Source organism: Schistocerca nitens, chromosome 5, assembly GCF_023898315.1.
Source record: "Schistocerca nitens isolate TAMUIC-IGC-003100 chromosome 5, iqSchNite1.1, whole genome shotgun sequence".
Lineage (NCBI taxonomy): Eukaryota > Metazoa > Arthropoda > Insecta > Orthoptera > Acrididae > Schistocerca > Schistocerca nitens.
In genome coordinates this window covers 85,970,030-85,987,741 of record NC_064618.1, presented here as the reverse complement: position 1 = coordinate 85,987,741, position 17,712 = coordinate 85,970,030, and positions in this window count along the sequence as shown.

The window sequence follows — 17,712 nt, the reverse complement described above, 5'->3', positions numbered from 1 at the left end:
GAGTCCCTCACATAACTGGGAACCTGTTCTGTATGCTTGTACCTTTGTTAAGAGTTGGCAGTGTGGCACTCTGTCAAAAGCTTCATGGAAATCTTGGAATATGGAATCCACCTGTTGCCCTTTATCCATGTTTCACAGGATCTCATGTAAGAAAAGGGCAAGCTGAGTTTTGTGTGAGTGGTATTTTCTAATACTGTGCTGATTTGTGGACAGAAGCTTTTCCCTCCCAAGCAAACTGCAAATATGTTCAAGGATTCTGCAGCAAAACAATGTTAAAGCTATTGGTCTGTAATGTGGATCCATTCTTTTAGCATTCTTATATACAGGAGTCACCTGCACTTTTTTCCAGTTGCTTGAGACTGTACGCTGAGTGAGAGATTCATCATAAATGCAAGCCAAGTAAGCGACAAATGTTGTAGAGTGCCCTTTGTCGAATCAAATTGGGATTCCATCAGGACTTGGGACCTTATTTGCTTTCAACTCTGTCAGTTGTTTCACCATACCAGTGATGCTTATTACTATGTCCTCCTTACAGGAGTCCATGCGATGGTCAAATGACAGTGTGTTTGTATGATTTTACTGCATGAATGATTTCTTAAATGCAAAATTTAAAACTTTGACTTTACTTTTGCTATCTTATGTATATATAAGAGTACTCACTGTTAAAAAGTGAGGTGAACTTATTTTGTGCCATGGAACATGGACCAATATATTGCAAGACATGTGCATGTCACTGTCTGAATTGATCACAATTCCATATTTATGATTTATTTATTCATCCAAAAATATTTCCGGATTGTGCGCTACATAATTCCTTTACAGATATTGTGTATGATTGTGAGCACAAACATGCATGTATGTACATAAACATATAGACGTAAGTGTGTGCCCCCCCCCCCTTCCCCTCGACACACATGAAATACAGAAAATTTAATAGTAATGTTGTAGTAAATGAATGATTTCTAGGCTTTAGCTACAAGATAGCTTGATTACTTGCAGATAGAGATTTTGCACTGTCTTGTTTCATGTTCAAAAAATTCTTCTACTGAGCAAAAGCAGTATCATAATAAAAATAATCTTAGTGAAGATGATTAAATAATTTTTATAATTTGAAGAAGGCACGGTTATCTGCACCAAAACCTAGGTCAATGTCCGGTTTCAATTTGCAATCAAGGCGGATTCTTTATAATCATTAATTTTTATAATATAAATTTATATTACACTATTTGTAATGGATGTCTTAACAGTAGTTGAAATTACTAACTGAACATTCTTTTTGCCTTCATTGATATTCAAATTTTTTATGAATGCTACAGACAGAACAACTTGAGTAGCGTATCGATAAGGGCAGAAATCTGCATTTTACTAGCACTTATGTAGCAATGTTACGGCTGTCCAGTTTTGTAGAAAAAAAAAATAATAATAATTGCATGCCAGATACTACCAACAACGCTAATGGACAGTGCTTCAGCCACAAAGTATGATGAGGAGCATGTCCCATGTGATGTAGTGCATCATTTCTAAGCAAGCACCAACCATGTTTGGTGTGCTTCATGGTGGAGAACATGTCCCACATGATGACTGTCTTAGCAACAGATACAAGATGCTCCTCAGTGTTGATAACACATCAGACCCAGAATGGGTTGCCTCTCCTGTTGGACCAGTAGCCAATTTTCCTGCCAAGGGTGGGCAGTCATGCAAGGTGACTATGCCACTCATTGGAGCTCCAACATAAAGTGGGTGGTGGAGCCCCTCAGGGAAATAGTAGGTAGGTTGAAAAAGAAGGCCAATGTTTGCTGGGAGGTCTCATGTAAGATGTGGAAACTGTACCAGCTGATGAATGCAATGAGTGCAACCAGCTGCAAATTGTGGCTCGTGTCACCTTCAGTGACTATTGCTGCCTGCGTTCTGAGGCTTCCCTTGATTGCTTTAGTTGTACTGATTACATTACTAAGGAATAATTTGTTGTTGCTTATTAAAGCATAACTGTTCTTCAACCCTGAAATGGCTTCTTGCACTATGACAAGTTTCATCTAAATTGGTCAACTCAGTGACAGTGGATGAGAGTTCATCACAGATGTGCTCTTCTACTTTGCTGGAAGCAGTTTGTATAGTATGAATACATTCAGCACATATATTCTTTCCAAAATCTGTCAGTAAATGAACATGAATCAGCAAATCAAAAAATTGCACTGCTTCTACATATATTTAAATTAATCCCATTTTCAGTGAACAAGTTGAACTAGTATAGTGAAATGAGGCAGGTCTGACATTTTTCTTGATTTGAGATGTTCTTCCACTTCATTTTTGCTTATTAGTGTGTATTAATTGTTCCATACTTCTCAAATTGACCATCTGTTTTATCACTTGAGGCATATTCTCCTCATTCCATGGTATTTTAGTTTCCAATTTATCCCATCTAAAACATTTAGAAAATCAGTGAAAGCTACAGACAACATCCCATACACTTCCATTCTTCTTTCCAGTGTAATCCACAGTGCTAAAATTGCTTCCTGAGTTTATTTGCTGGAACTAAAACTGATGTGGTCTTCTTTTAACTAAAACACTATCTCTTTATTCTTATTGTTTTTATGAAACAATCTTGTATGTCTTTCATCATACTACTTGTGCAGTAGTTTCCAGTGTAGTGCATGTACAAATCAGTAATATACTGATTGTCCTCTGCTATGCAATGATTAATATTTCTGGAACTTGTAACAGCATAAGGACTTGAGCCAAGGTAGAAAACCAGTTATGCACAAGATAAATTGTAGTGAGCAGCATGATTTATAGTGATATGTTTAGTCTCCTTTAGCCTTCCTAGTGATAAGCGTACATTTTAGCATTATATTGCTTAATGACTAGCTTATTAGCTCATGATGTATATGACTTCATCTGCATTGGTGAAGTGCATACACAAACTTCTGCGGAAAGCACAACACTCTGAAACAATGTCTCTATGATCACAAACCCAGCAATTAAAATATCAGAACAATAATTATGTGAATTACTTCTCTCTCTCTCTCTATTTGTTTAGTCGGTTCCGACTCTTCGTGACCCCATGAACCAAATCACGCCACTTTTCCCTGTCTTGCACTTTCTCCCGTAGACCTTCCAGGTTGGAACACATTGCTTCTGTGATGCCAGTCTCCTTACTTCTAGAAGACTTCATATCTGTATACTAGCTGTACTGTCCTGTCCGCTCTGTCCAGTTCCTCCACTCTGTTCTCTGTCCATCTCTTCTTACCCTCTCTGAGTATCTCCTCTCCTCCCCTCTCTATGTCCACCTCTTTCTCCCCCATTTCTTCCTCCCCTACCCCCTGTGTCCATGTCCTCTCCCCTTACTGTGACCATTTTCTGTCACTCCATTTGCACCCCCATCCCAATGACAGGTGGCTCTTTCCAGTTTGGTTGAAATCAGTCCAGTGGTTTAGGAGAAGGTGTGGAATATACACACATTAAACAAAGCTTTTATTTATTTGTTTATTTATTTAGTCATTATAACTTGAAAATTATTCTATTGGTCTATGTTTGCATGGGACAATATGAGTTTGTGGGTCCATCTCAATACCCAACACTTTTGTTTAATTTCTTATTAAAAAAAGTGTTTTGCATCAAAGCAGTCACACAGTCCCTTATTATTTATTTAACCTGACACCTAACCAGGCATTCTACATATTTCACATTGCATATACTACAGTAAACGTGTTCAACTAAATTTAAAAAATAAAAATTACAAAAGTGCAATTCAAAAAAACATAAACACAGTTTATTATCATACACAGTAAATACAAACCATAATTGCAGTAATGTAGGTTTTAAATTATGAATGCTCTCAGCAATAGGCCTGGAGAAAGGGATGGATGAGGGAGAGAAATATGAATATGGTAACACAAATTTAAAGAATGTGAGAGAAGAGAAAGTGGCATGACTCATAGACAAAGGAAGACAGAAGGAAGCATAACTGGGAGAAGATAGGATTGTTGACTTTGTTATCTGAGAGAGGGAAAGTTGGCCACATATGTTAATTTTGGGGAGTGCTATGAGGGTGATGGAAGGAAGCACTTCAACTTTCTCTTAAAAGCAGCAGGGTGCTGAAGTGAACTAAGAGTGCAGGACAACTTGTTCCAGATGCAGGCAGCCATAACAGCAAAGGAGTTCCCAAGTGTTTTTATTTTATGAATGGACATAGCTAGGACCCTAGATATATGAGAGTTTGTGTTTATATTGTGATGCCATGAAAGACCTTTACATTCTGAAGCAAGGTACTGGTTTGCTTGCACCCTGAGAAGCCAGTAAAGTAGACATAGCATGTGGTAGTCCCGTAACTTGTCTCACCACAGCCACCCAAACTTGGTGTATGAAGCACTCACATCATCATATCAACAAATGTTGCAGATCTAGCACACACAAATATCGATGGTTAGCTCTAGCCATCTTGCGTTTTCATTACTCATGCCATGTTGAATTAATCATAGTAATGGAAATTCAGCAGAATGAGTGACTGCATGACCTTGTGGGACTCCTGGGGGAACATGATTCCAAGACAGTTGTTCATTCCCAAAGACAATACTTTGTTGTCTGTTTCAGAAGTAACTTTCAAACCACTTCAGCTCACTATCTGAGAAATTTAATTGCCACATTTTTCTGAGTAGTATATTAAAGTTGACAGTATGAACAGTTTTTCTGAAGTATAGTAGTGTCAGTATTGTGACCTTACAGTTGTGTGTGGCATTGGTTACCTCAATTGGTGTCTGTACTATGGTGTTTGCAAAAACCAGACTGATATTTTTCAAATAAGTTGACTTCTGGCAAGTGCTCAGTAATGTGGTAGTGAACAATATTTTCCAGGACTCTGGAAACCACAGGTAACATTCTGATTGGTCAGTAATCACACAGCAATTGTGGGATTTGCCTCTTAAGCATAGGTCAGACTTAGCTTCTTTCCCATGAAGTGGGATGTATTCCAGTCATGAGAGAAAAATTAAATATGTCCGTAAGAGAGGTATTAAGCTATTGGCAATATTTTTGGTCATGGGCATGCTAGAATCATTGTTGCCTATCACTTCAGAAAAGATTCTTGTTATTGCTGTTTTTTTATTTATTGTTATATACGTTTCTTCAAAGTTTCGCAATTGTGTATCTTGCATAAACTACTATTAACTGTGTATACCCTGGCAAAGGCAACATATGTGTAATATAAAAACTGGGGTGACATGGAATTTATACCCCTGAGTCCAGAAGTTCAGGTAAATTGCAGGAGAATAATGAGGTATTCTTTTACTTTGTTATTGTAAATCTCAGGATGTTCAGTTTCCTGCCTTATATCTCCTGGCAACCTGTTGAATAGACTTTTGCATCAGAGGGTATAAAACTCCATTCTGAACCCTCGACATGGGTGCATATTCTATATGGATATCATGTTTACTTCTAATATGTTGGTACATTCTGAATTCTATTTTATCTTTAGCAACAAATATATGTAAGGAGTATGCTTGGCTTGATACAGTGTAAGACCCCCTTGATCCCTGAAGAGGCTTCTACAAGATCTTTTGTTGAATCATACTGCATGTTTTGTGTACAAAATACACTTTTTGACCGTAGCTACATTACTGCAGAACATTATATTATATCACCATATTGAGAGAGAGTATGTAACAATCCTACCTGCAGATTCAAATGCTATTCACCTTTCTAGACAACATAAAATTATAATTTTAGTGGTAAAAGTTACTTTAATCATGAATTAGTTTGCTTCACTATTCTTCAGCTGCTCAAAGAGCTGAAGCCAAAATATGTTGGATTAGTACTTGAACCTAAATTTCAATCAGAAAGTTGTAAATATATTACTTTATCTTTTTTCATGATGTGCCTTATATCTTCTTCATAATATTGGCACAGTCATCTGGCGATATGAATGGTTCCTACATGGTGCAGAAGGTTCTTTGGATTTATTTCATTCTGTGTATTAAGATTAATAATAGAAGAAGCAGGTGTTTATATTCACTATTTATAACATTTATTGCACATTTCCAAAAGATATATTTCAAGCAAACAATCACATTAACAATGCAACATGTGTAATACAAAAACTGGGTTCCATCTTTCACATTTTGACCCAGTGATGCTCAACTTGCAAGGCTAAGATATTTATATATGGATCTTTACATGCAAAGGTTGAATTTTTATGTCATCAGTATTTTACAAAATCTCCATTATAGACATCTTTCAAATTATAGTCAAAGATTATAAGTAATAATAATAACAATTTTGTTAATTTCAGAAGTTTTCCTATAAATTAAAACAAAATATGTTTAACAAAACTTTTAGTAGTCTGATTCTTAATTTGAAATCAATTTCTTATTATTCTATATTTGTGGATAAGAAAATAGTACTCCACAGCTCATTTAATCAAAACCAACATTTTTGTGATTTATTTTATTTACTTATTTAGTGAGCATCCGTGTCATCGTATAAACGATATTGGACTTGTCATACATAGGAATTAACAATATGGAATATGCAAAATAAAGTTGTCTACAATTGGATTTGTTGTGCACAGAAATTAAAATATAGAATGTACGAAATGAAATTGTCTATAATAAATGACAGCAAACTTACAGTTTCTTTCCACATAAATGGTTTATAGTAATTTGTTTCTCAGTAACAATATATAACTAGTACTATAGGTGGTAAAGTATAATAAAACCTGAAACAAACGAGGATAGAAAATTTTGGAGGTTAGTTTGTAAAATCATTTTCTTGGTCTTCAATATATTCATTTATTGAGTAGCAACATTTATCAATTAAAAATTTTCTAAGTTCCAATTTAAAATTTGTATTGTTCTTTAAATCTTTAATGTACTGAGGCAGTGCATTATAGAGCTTAATGCCCAGGTGGCTTACATGCTTCTGAGTTCGTGTTCTTCTTACTTGTTCTATGTGGAGATCATTCTTGTTCCTTGTGTTATAGTTGTGACAGTCTGCATTTGTGTGGAGATTGCTTAGATTAGCTTTGGTTAAGAGTACACACTTAAGTATATAGACTGATGGCACAGTAAGATCTCTGAAGGATGTCCACATATTGAGTTGTACATTTACATGAGTGTATCAAGAAGTGCAATAAGTAGTGAAAGTGATCAGTTCCATTAAAATAGCCCCCCAGAATTTTGTAAGCATGAAATGTCAGCAAAATTTTGATATCAGCATAATAGAAATGCCCAATGTTTACTTTTAAACAATGGAAACTCCAAGTTGGAATACAAGCAGTGTCAGGAAAAGGATAGAGTGCTACTCACCATAAAGATAACACTTTAAGTTGCACAATGAGAAGAATGGTACAGATTCAGCATTCAGCCAAAGCCTTCTTTAGGAAACATTCATTTACAACAGCAAGCACACCTTATGCATACGTGATGATCTCTGAAAGCTCAGACGGGAATGGCATTCTGGTCTGAGCTGCCAGAGATGGTGGTCATATGTGCATGTAGTCTGCTTGCTTGTGTGAATGAATATGTGTGTGTTTCCTTTTGTGAAGAAGGCTTGGGCTGTAAGCTAAATGTTTAATTAGGCTTTTGTTTTGCCTGTCTGCAACTCAACATGTCATCTTTACAGTCAGTAGCAATCTGTCCTTTTGCTTATAATGTTCAATTTTGATGTACATTTTAAAAATTTCTGAAAAACATCTCCCTGAAAGTAAAATATGCTTAATATGTGCAAGAGCTGTGGCTACAATGATATTTCCTTAACAAAAAATTATATAAATTTAACTAACAAGTTCATGATATAAATTAATAGAGGGAAACATTCCACGTGGGAAAAATATATCTAAAAACAAAGATGATGTGACGTACCAAATGAAAGCGCTGGCACGTCGATAGACACACAAACACAAACATACACACAAAATTCAGCTTTCGCAACAAACTGTTGCCTCATCAGGAAAGAGGGAGGGTGTATGTTTGTGTTTGTTTGTGTGTCTATCGACGTGCCAGCGCTTTCATTTGGTAAGTCACATCATCTTTGTTTTTAGATATAACTAACAAGTTCTGTTGACATCTTGTTCCTTCAAAGAAAACCTAATTTGCATATTCTAAATTTTTTTGGAATTAATTTTTTTTTAATATTTGATTTGCTAATTGCATTAACTGGAAAAAAATATTATGAAAAATTTTATTTTTATCAGAAAAATAAATACTCCATGTACCTTGTTATAAGACAGATATAAAGAAATAGCATAATTAGCTAATTCTGCAAAGTACTTACCAAAATTTCCATAACTAGAAAAATGAAGCAGAAAAAAAAAACTGGAAATAATTACATTTTTGAGAAAAATTTTGATCAATATAATAATTATATCCAAAATATGTTTCTCTCCAACTCATTACAGAGAATAGCCTGTTTCGAGCTAACAGGTTTCAAACAAAACAAATACAAAAAGCTATGCATATACACATTTCTATCAAACTAAACAGGATAAAATACAAACAAATGTAATGCAAAATTCGTAGACCTTGTTTCAAACAAAAACATCAGAAAGAGTAAAGGCTTGAAGCTTATGATACTTCAGTGTCCCAAGCAACAGAAGTAAGCTTTCTGTTAAAGTATAAATCAGTTCAACTTCACTTTTGGTAAAGTATTACATATCTCATTGTTCATGACTCTGTATTATGGTGATTGTCTCTTTGAATAAATGTCTGTTTCAAGACTGACGTTACCTCGATTCCACTTGGTCCACTTGGTAGTTTTACTGACTTTTGTAGCAGATTTCCATTTTTCGCATGGTAAGACACAACGTTTCTTGTAATAAATTTACTTTACTCACATAGTACTTCATTGTCTTTGGCAGTAGTCCTATTTACAGCTACCACAAAGATACAAGTAAATTAGTTTTTTATGACAACAGTGGCCATATATATGTAGTTAGAAAGCATGTTTATACACTGGGATTGCCCAATCAGTAGGTGGATGGAGAATCTTAACAGATTCTGAGCAAGTTTCTTTCAAGCTGGATGAATCATTCAATTATAAAATACATCTAATAAAAATATCGATTCAACATCTTTTAAGAGGTCAATGTATCATTCAAATTTCAAGCAATATACTATTACCTGCACATGCAAAAAGAGTGAAGGATCAAAGTGAAAGTATTATCAGATCATCATAATATACTGGGTGGTTGTAATTAAACTTTCACCATTTAAAATGTTATAACACAAAACTAATCACTGTATGAGGACCAAACTTGGTAGCATTATGTCCAGAATATGGGGTGCATGATATCACTACATCTACATCTACATTTATACTCTGCAAGCCACCCAACAGTGGGTGGCGGAAGGAACTTTACATGCCACTGTCATTACCTCCCTTTCCTGTTCCAGTCGCATATGGTTCACGGGAAGAACAACTGCCGGAAAGGCTCCATGCACGCTCGAATTTCTCTAATTTTACGTTCGTGATCTCCTCGGGAGATATAAGTAGGGGGAAAAAATATATTCGATACCTCATCCAGAAACGCACCCTCTCGAAACGTGGACAGCAAGCTACACTGTGATGCAGAGCGCCTCTCTTACAGAGTGTGCCACTTGAGTTTGCTAAACATCTCCGTAACGCTATCACGCTTACCAAATAACCCTGTGACGAAATGCGCTGCTCTTCTTTGGATCTTCTCTATCTCCTCTCTCAACCCGACCTGGTACGGATCCCACACTGATGAGCAATACTCAAGTATAGGTCGAACGAGTGTCACTGTCCAGCTCCAACTATGGTCACCAGGTGCCATGATCAGTCATCATCATTAATAGTCTCACACACCTGACCAGTCGCAGTGCACTTGTTGATTTGTCAACATGAGCTTGGACAAGAGCAGGAGGCCATTACTGGTGAACAACAGTAATACTGCAGCTGCACTTTGAGAATATTGCTGGCTGAAAGGATTGCAGAAGGGTCCTCTTTCTCCACCTGCTGTACAGAGGATGATGAAGAAGTTCGAATCAGCTGCAGAACTGGGCATCATCCTTAGAAGAGGCCAACAACCAGTTGCACCAAAGGTAGTTGATGAAATCACTGTTGCTATGGCAGAAAATGCTGCATGCAGCCCTTGGAAGAGGCCAACAACCAGTTGCACCAAAGGTAGTTGATGAAATCACTATTGCTATGGCAGACAATGCTGCGTGCAATTCCTATTCATCAGGTAGTGTGCATGCTGTGTCATAGCAGTTGAACATCCCATGTTCCACTGTACAGAAGCTGCTTTGAAACATTCTCAAATGGTATCTGTACAAGATCCATGTTGAGCAGCAGTATGCACCATTGGACGTACAATGACATGTTGACTTTGCTCTCCGCTTTCTCGCAAGGATTGAAGTTGGTGAGGGCTGGTCCTGGACCGTCCTATGGATAGACAAAGCTCAATCTTCTCTGGTGGGTGAGGTGAACACACAGAATTGCCGAGTGTATGGACCTTCACCTCCAGTCACTGTGCATGAAATTCCTCTGTATGGTGAACACGTCCCATATGGAACGTCTTCATGGCTATGTTCATCACTGGCCCATTCTTTTTTGAACGGGCTGGCACTCAAGAACCAAAGACATGCAGTGGGACCGGCCAGCATTATTGCGATATGCTTCATTAGCATGCCATACCTACCCTACAGGAGAGGTATGCATTGAACTCAACAGTTTTCATGCAAGGTGGGTCCCCACCACACAGCACTCATGACGTTAATGTGCTTCTCCAAAACTCATTTGGAAAGCGATCAAATTATCAGCTGTTTGTTTCCAAATGTTTGGCCAGCATGATCACCTGATCTCACTCCCTGTGATTTCTGGTTGTCGGGCTACCTGAAGGACAGGGTTGACCAAGGGAACATTCACACATGTACTGATATGAAGCATAACATATAAAGAGAGGTAACCAGCATACTTAAAGACATGGTTTGTTCTGCTGTGCAGAAAGCAATCCTCCACTTTCAGACTCTTCTGGACGCTGATGAGTGCTCTACTGAGCTCCTTTTGTAGTAGTAATGCCATCGGTATGTAATGGTATGATTACCGTAGCACACATTAAAAGTGTTTCAATTGGATTGATTCTGCATTATTTCTCTTCCACATGTCCTTGACATTAATGGTACCAAGTTTGGAACTCATACAGTAATTAGTTTCTGTGATAGAACATGTTAAATGGGGAAAGTTTAATTATTACCACCTGGTACAAATAAGAAACTTTAAATTAGAAATTGTAAATTGTAAATTCTCACTAAATACAACTTTTACTTTTGTTTTTATCATCAGACGTTGGTGGTGGTATTCAACTAGCATATTATCAAAATTTGTCAACATATTAGATTTATTGATAAGACTAGTGAATAACAAAGGATTTACAGCAAAAATCATAAACATTTAACTCTATCTTCCAAATACTAGAGAGATAGTATGGACAGAAGGAGATAACATGGATAGATTAAAATACAGATAAAGAAGACATAGCACGGTATGTGAAGACAGAAACAGTGCTACAACAACTATTTGGCCCAGTGCACACCAGGCACTTAATAGACAAAATGTGTGTATCCCACTGAGAGTTTCATGTACATTTTCGAAGTTCATATTTTCTAGGCAAAACAGTAATTAGACTTTTCAGTCACATGCTGAAAGAGTGCACTCAAGTTTTTGTAAAATCATCTCAAAATATTACGTTCCTTCTGGAAAACAGTAAAAGTCATCAACACTATGTGATGTTCAGCAGAGTAAACAGAGAAACAATAGGATCATAGCTCAATGAGGAACTTGAAACTTTTAGCTAAGGACACAACCATGTAGAAGAATTATGGCTCAAGTTCAAAAGAATGGTTAACCATGCACTGCTTAGATCTGTACCCATTAGGACAGTTCATAATGGGAGAGATCCTCTGTAATATGCAGTCACTCTAGAGAAACTTCTAAAGAAACAGAGACTACTGCATAATAGGTATAAAACTAAGCATAGGGCTTTAGTTAGAGAAATGCTGAATGAAATGTGCTTGGCAGTCAAGAGAGGAGTGCATGAAGCCTTCAGTGACTGCCATGGCAGAATATTGTCAAATGTTCTTTCACAAAACATAAAGAAATTCTGGTCATACATAGAGGCTGTTAGTTGTGCCAGTGTTACTGTCAAGTCACTTATCGATGAGACTAGAACTGAAATTGAGAATAGCAAAACAGAAAAAAAGGAATATTATCCCAACTTAATTCTCATACCACTAAAAAGATGAGTGAAATATATATTAATGTCAGTGGCATCGAGAAACAGGTGAAAAAGTTAAAGCTGAACAAAGCTCCAGGGCCTGGTGGAATTCCTATCAGATTCTACACCCCATTTTTGGCTGAGTTAGCCCATCTTCTAATTATAATGTATCACAGATCGCTCAAACAAAAAACCTGTGCCAAGTAGTTACAAAATACCACAGGTCACACCTGCCTGCAAGAAGAGTGGCAGAAGTGATCCACAAAATGACTGTCCATTACCCTTGACATCCATTAGTTGTAGAATCTTAGAACATATTCTGAGCTCAAACATAATGAGGTATCTCAAACAGAATGACCTCCCCCATGTAAACCAGTATGGATTTGAAAACAAAAATGATATTAAACTCAACTTGCACTTTTTGTCACATTACATAGGAAAGCCCTGGATCAGGGCAGTAAGGTAGACGCAGAATTTCTCAATTTCTGGGAAGTATTTCACTCAGAACCATACCTGTGGTGAAATATGTGACTGGACTGCGAATTTCTTGGTAGGGAGAGCACAGCATTTTATCTCGGATGGAGAGTCGTCGACAGATGAAGCAACTTTGGATATACCCCACGGAAGTGTGTTGGGTCCCTTACTATTTATGTTGTGTATTAATGATTTTGTAAACAATATTAATAGTAACCTAAGACTTTTCACAGATGACATAGTTATTTATGATGAAGTACAGCCTGAATGAAGCTGTACAAATATACAGTCTGATCTCAATGAGATTTCAGAGTGCTGCAGTGACTGTTAACTTGCAATATTGTTCAAAAGTGTAAAATTGTGTACTTCAGAAAACAAAGAAACAATATTATCCTATGAATATAATATTACTGAGTCACAGTTGAAATCTGTAAACTCATATAAATACTTGCATGTGACACTTGGAACTTGAAGTGGTACAATCACATAGGCTCAGTAACAGGTAACAGGTTCCGGTTTATTGGTAGGATACTAGGAAAATGCTGCCAGAGTAAAAAGGAGATTTGTTATCAATGACTTGTATGTCCCATCCTAGAATTTTGCACAAGTGTATGGGATCTGTATCAAATAAGACTAGCAGGGGATATTGATTGCATACAGAGAAGGGCAGCAAGAATGGTCACAGGTTTATTTGATCCACAGGAGAGTTTCACAAAGATGTTGCAACAACTGAACTGGCAGAAACTTCAAGACTGATGGAAACTATCTCAAGAAAGTCTACTGAGAAATTTCCAAAAACTGGCTTTAAATGATGACTCTAGAAATATACTACAAGCACCTTCATATCCATCCCATAGCAATCGTGAAGATAACATTAAATTAATTACAGCATGCACAGATGTATTTAAACCATCATTTCTCCCATCCCATGCTCCATATCTGAATGAAACAGGAAAAAGCTCCAATAACTGGTACAGTGGTGTGTACATTCTGCCACACACTTCTCAGTGGTTCGCCGAGTATAGATGTAGATGCAGATGTAGATAATGAGCATAAGAAAGGCAAAAGCATCTAGCTGTCACTGTTCAACATTAGTCCTAGCATAATGGAGGCTGAAATATTAAATAATTATTAAATGTTTGGACTGCATGAGTTAGACATTTATAAAGTACAACATAGGCAGTTTGAAAATGCTCATTATCAAAATATGAAAAAGTTTCGAATGCTCTGCAAGGGCAAAATCTAGGTACATCATCATTGTTTTCTCTGAGATGCATTACTTTGTCAGGAGTTTTTGTCTTTTAACTAGTATATCTTGTGGTACCTTTTCCTTTTAACATCAGATACAAAAACAAGTCTACCAATACATTTTCCATAACCATTGTTACATCCTATGTTAATTTTTTTCTTTTAGGTCTACTGGCAAACCAAAATTGTGTACTTTCTGAGCAAGAACAAACATGGCTTTACTTTCACAGACTGCAAGTATTCTTTCCTTCAATAAGACTGTTAAATCATAATGACTAAGTCTTTCATCAGAATCTAACATTCCACATGAGTCAACAATGTTTGCTACTGTTACAAAATGTTCATTTGAAATGTTTTTAAACTGTTCACAGAATTCTTTCTGATAATTCTTTTTATGTCTGTGGTCACAAGGAGAAAAACACTCTTATTGCTATGACACTGGTAGTGATGAACAATTTTTTATTATGTCACTGAACATAGCACATTGATAAAAAGAAAATAAGGGTCACTGCTTGACAACACTAAAATAAGAGTCACTTCCTGGCAATGTGAAATAAGATTAACATTATATCCACCAATAGGAAGTTCACTGCTGAGTCTAGATTTAATCACTGAAATAGTCTTACAGCATTCGAATAGGCCAGGTCAGAGAACTTTCAAACAGTTTGTTGGTGCCATGCAACTGAGAAATTTCTTCCCACATTTCTCTTGATAATAAGTGAGTGTGTGTTGAACCTTCTTGTAGTCACAGTTCTTCTATGGTTTTGGCTGGGTAGTGAACAGCCTAAGAGGGTTACCATTTTGGCCTCATGATCACTCAAATTTGCATTTACACATTTCACTGTATAGGATGTGTTAACAACTGTTTGGTCTACAGTAGTGGCAGAAGTGTTTGTAATTCTTGTTGGGGTTGTAATTGTTTGTTTTATTTCAAAAGTGTCTGTTAGGTTGAGCATCAGTTGTTTTCTCCTGCTTGTTACAAGAAAGTAAGTGTTGAAATCCACACACAGTACTACTGATTTCTTGTCTGCATGTATCCAGTTAGTAGTGTTTCAAGTTTATTGATAAATGCTTCAAAGTTCCCATTTGGAGAGTGATAGTACACATAACAACAGTATTTGCATCACTGATTTCTGCAACTGTTGCTTCAAAGTCTCTTTCTGCATTGAGGCACTGAAAACTGTCAATAGTTTTTAATTTCAACCCACTTTTAATTATGAGGGTTGCCTGGAAAGTAATGCATCACATATTTTTTTTCTCAGCCGAAAACAATGCTACAAATGCGAAATGTTACGTATGTATTATTTGAAGTCTCCTGAGTCAGTGAGATAAGTTTCCGTTACATCCAACAGATAGTGTAAATGCAGGACGGTTTCAAAATGACGTCTGCACATGATGTACATTACAAGCAATGTGCAGTCATTTAATTTCTTACTGCAGAGAAAGAAACTGTGGGGAATATTGACAAACACTTGTGCAAAGCCTATGGAGCATCTGCTATCGACAGAAGTACAGTTAGCCACTGGTACAGAGGGTGAGGTCATCAGAAGGCAGTTTGGCAGAGCTCCATGATTTGCAGCAGTCGGGGGAGACCATTCATGGCTGTCAAACCTGACATGTTGCATCAAGCTGATATTGTCATTTGCGAGGACAGATGCATTACAACTCAGCAGTTGGCGCTGTATATGTCAAGCTGCAAAAGAAGTGTGGATGCAATTATCCACAATCTTGGATATTCAAAAGTGTGTGCAAGATTGGTCCTGTGGTGTCTGATGGTGGATCCCAAATGACACAGAAAAAAACATTTGTCTTGATTTGTTGCAACATTTTGAAGCTCTCCCATATTGTGACAGTTGATGAAACCTGGGTTCACCATTTTGAGCCCAAAACAAAATGACAGTTGATGGAATGGCACCATTCCCACTCCTCACAGAAGAAAAAATTCAAAGACACTGCTTCTGCTGGTAAGGTCATGATTACCGTGTTCTGGGACTGTGAAGGTGTGATTATCATTGATGTGGTGCCAAGAGGCAGTACCATTAATTCAGAAGCATATGTCAATATATTAACAAAACTCAACACAAGCTTCCGGCAACTTCAGCGCCACAGCAACCCCTGGAGATGTTTTACTGCAGCACAATAATACTCGGCCCCACACAAGTGTGAGGAATGCTGAACACATCACAAAACACGGTTGTACAGTGTTACCCCATCCACCCTGCAGCCCTGACCTAGCCCCATCAGACTTCCACTTGTTTGGGCCATTAAAGGATTCCATTTCTGGAAGACATTTTGAGGACGATCAGGAGATGATTCACACACAGTGAAGCACTGGCTCCACCACCAGGACAAGGATTGGTACCAACAGGGCATACCTGCCCTTATTTCTGCTGGAGGAAGGCCATAGGACAGGATGGAGGTTACGTGGAAAAATAGGGTGTGTAGATAAAACTCCATTCTTTCATGTGTGTCATTCTCATTATGTTCTATAAAGAATTGTTGAAGAAAATAAATGCACCACATTACTCTCTGGGCAACCCTTGTAAAACAGCAGTACCTCCATTTTTGTGATTTCTTCTACAGAATTAGTTTGCAAGTGTGTAACTTGGGATTGAAAATGAAGCAATCTGACCTGCCTTTAATCAGTGTTTCTGCAAAACATAGAACACTGTCAAAATTGAAGTTGAGTGTTACAAAATTGAAGTTGAGTGTTTAGCAAAACCTTAATCTTAAAACCTTGTTTGTGACTGACTGACAGTCTGGAGGTGTGTGAAGAGATACTTGTCACTGCAATTTATTTGTCTACTGGATCTTATATTAATATCTAATTTTCCTAAGGACAGTTTTATTACATTGCTTGCCTCAGCTTTGTCTAAAGGGATTCTGCAAATAAAAAAAAATCTGCACAGGTGCTTGGAGTCTTCTTTTGTCTCATTGTCTTTCAAATACTTTCTAATACTAGGATATCCATCCATGTGGCTGCCTCATTAGTTGTTGGCTTCTTGCACCCCATCATTTCTGTTGATTTCCTTTGCTTGCTCAGAATTGTTGGCAGCTTTCTTTTTATAGTTTTCTGTCTCAGCTGGCATTGAGTTAAATGGTCCACATCTTGTTGTTTATAGAATTAGAGAAAACACATTTGTCATTGAGATGTGTGGCTTCCAAGATGATGTTTACCTACTGTTCCTAAAATCTTGCCAATAATTAATTTTTTTCCCACTCTTTTGAGGTAGATGCCACGAGTTATGTGGAATATTCTTCCAAGATCACTTATATCCACGAATGTTGCATTTTTAAATTTAGTGCAGATACTTTGAACAACTTTGTTTGCTTTTCTTACTTCTTCATTTACACAGAGAGAAGTTGTGTATTGTTTGTTGCTATGTCATATGTTCCACCAAGGAAAATGGAGAAATTGTTTGTGCTCAGTTGTGATAATTTTTCAGTTCTGCTGACTTCCTCCTCTTGTTTAATTGTTTGGTCTAAGTCTCCCATGTTCTTGAAATCTTCACCCCCACCAACTTCTGTTTATCATTTTGACTCAGTTTCTAAAACTTTTTTCATCACTTGGAACAATAAAAATGAATAGTAGCTCTGCATTATTTAAAATTTGTAATTAGCTTCACATAATCTGTTGATAGCAACAATAAAATGTTGTTGCTATCAACATACTACATGTTATGTTCATTTACTTGTACCTCTTTCAGTTTCAATCATATTTATGTTTTTGTTCCTGCAACATTTTATTACATTGGTATATACAA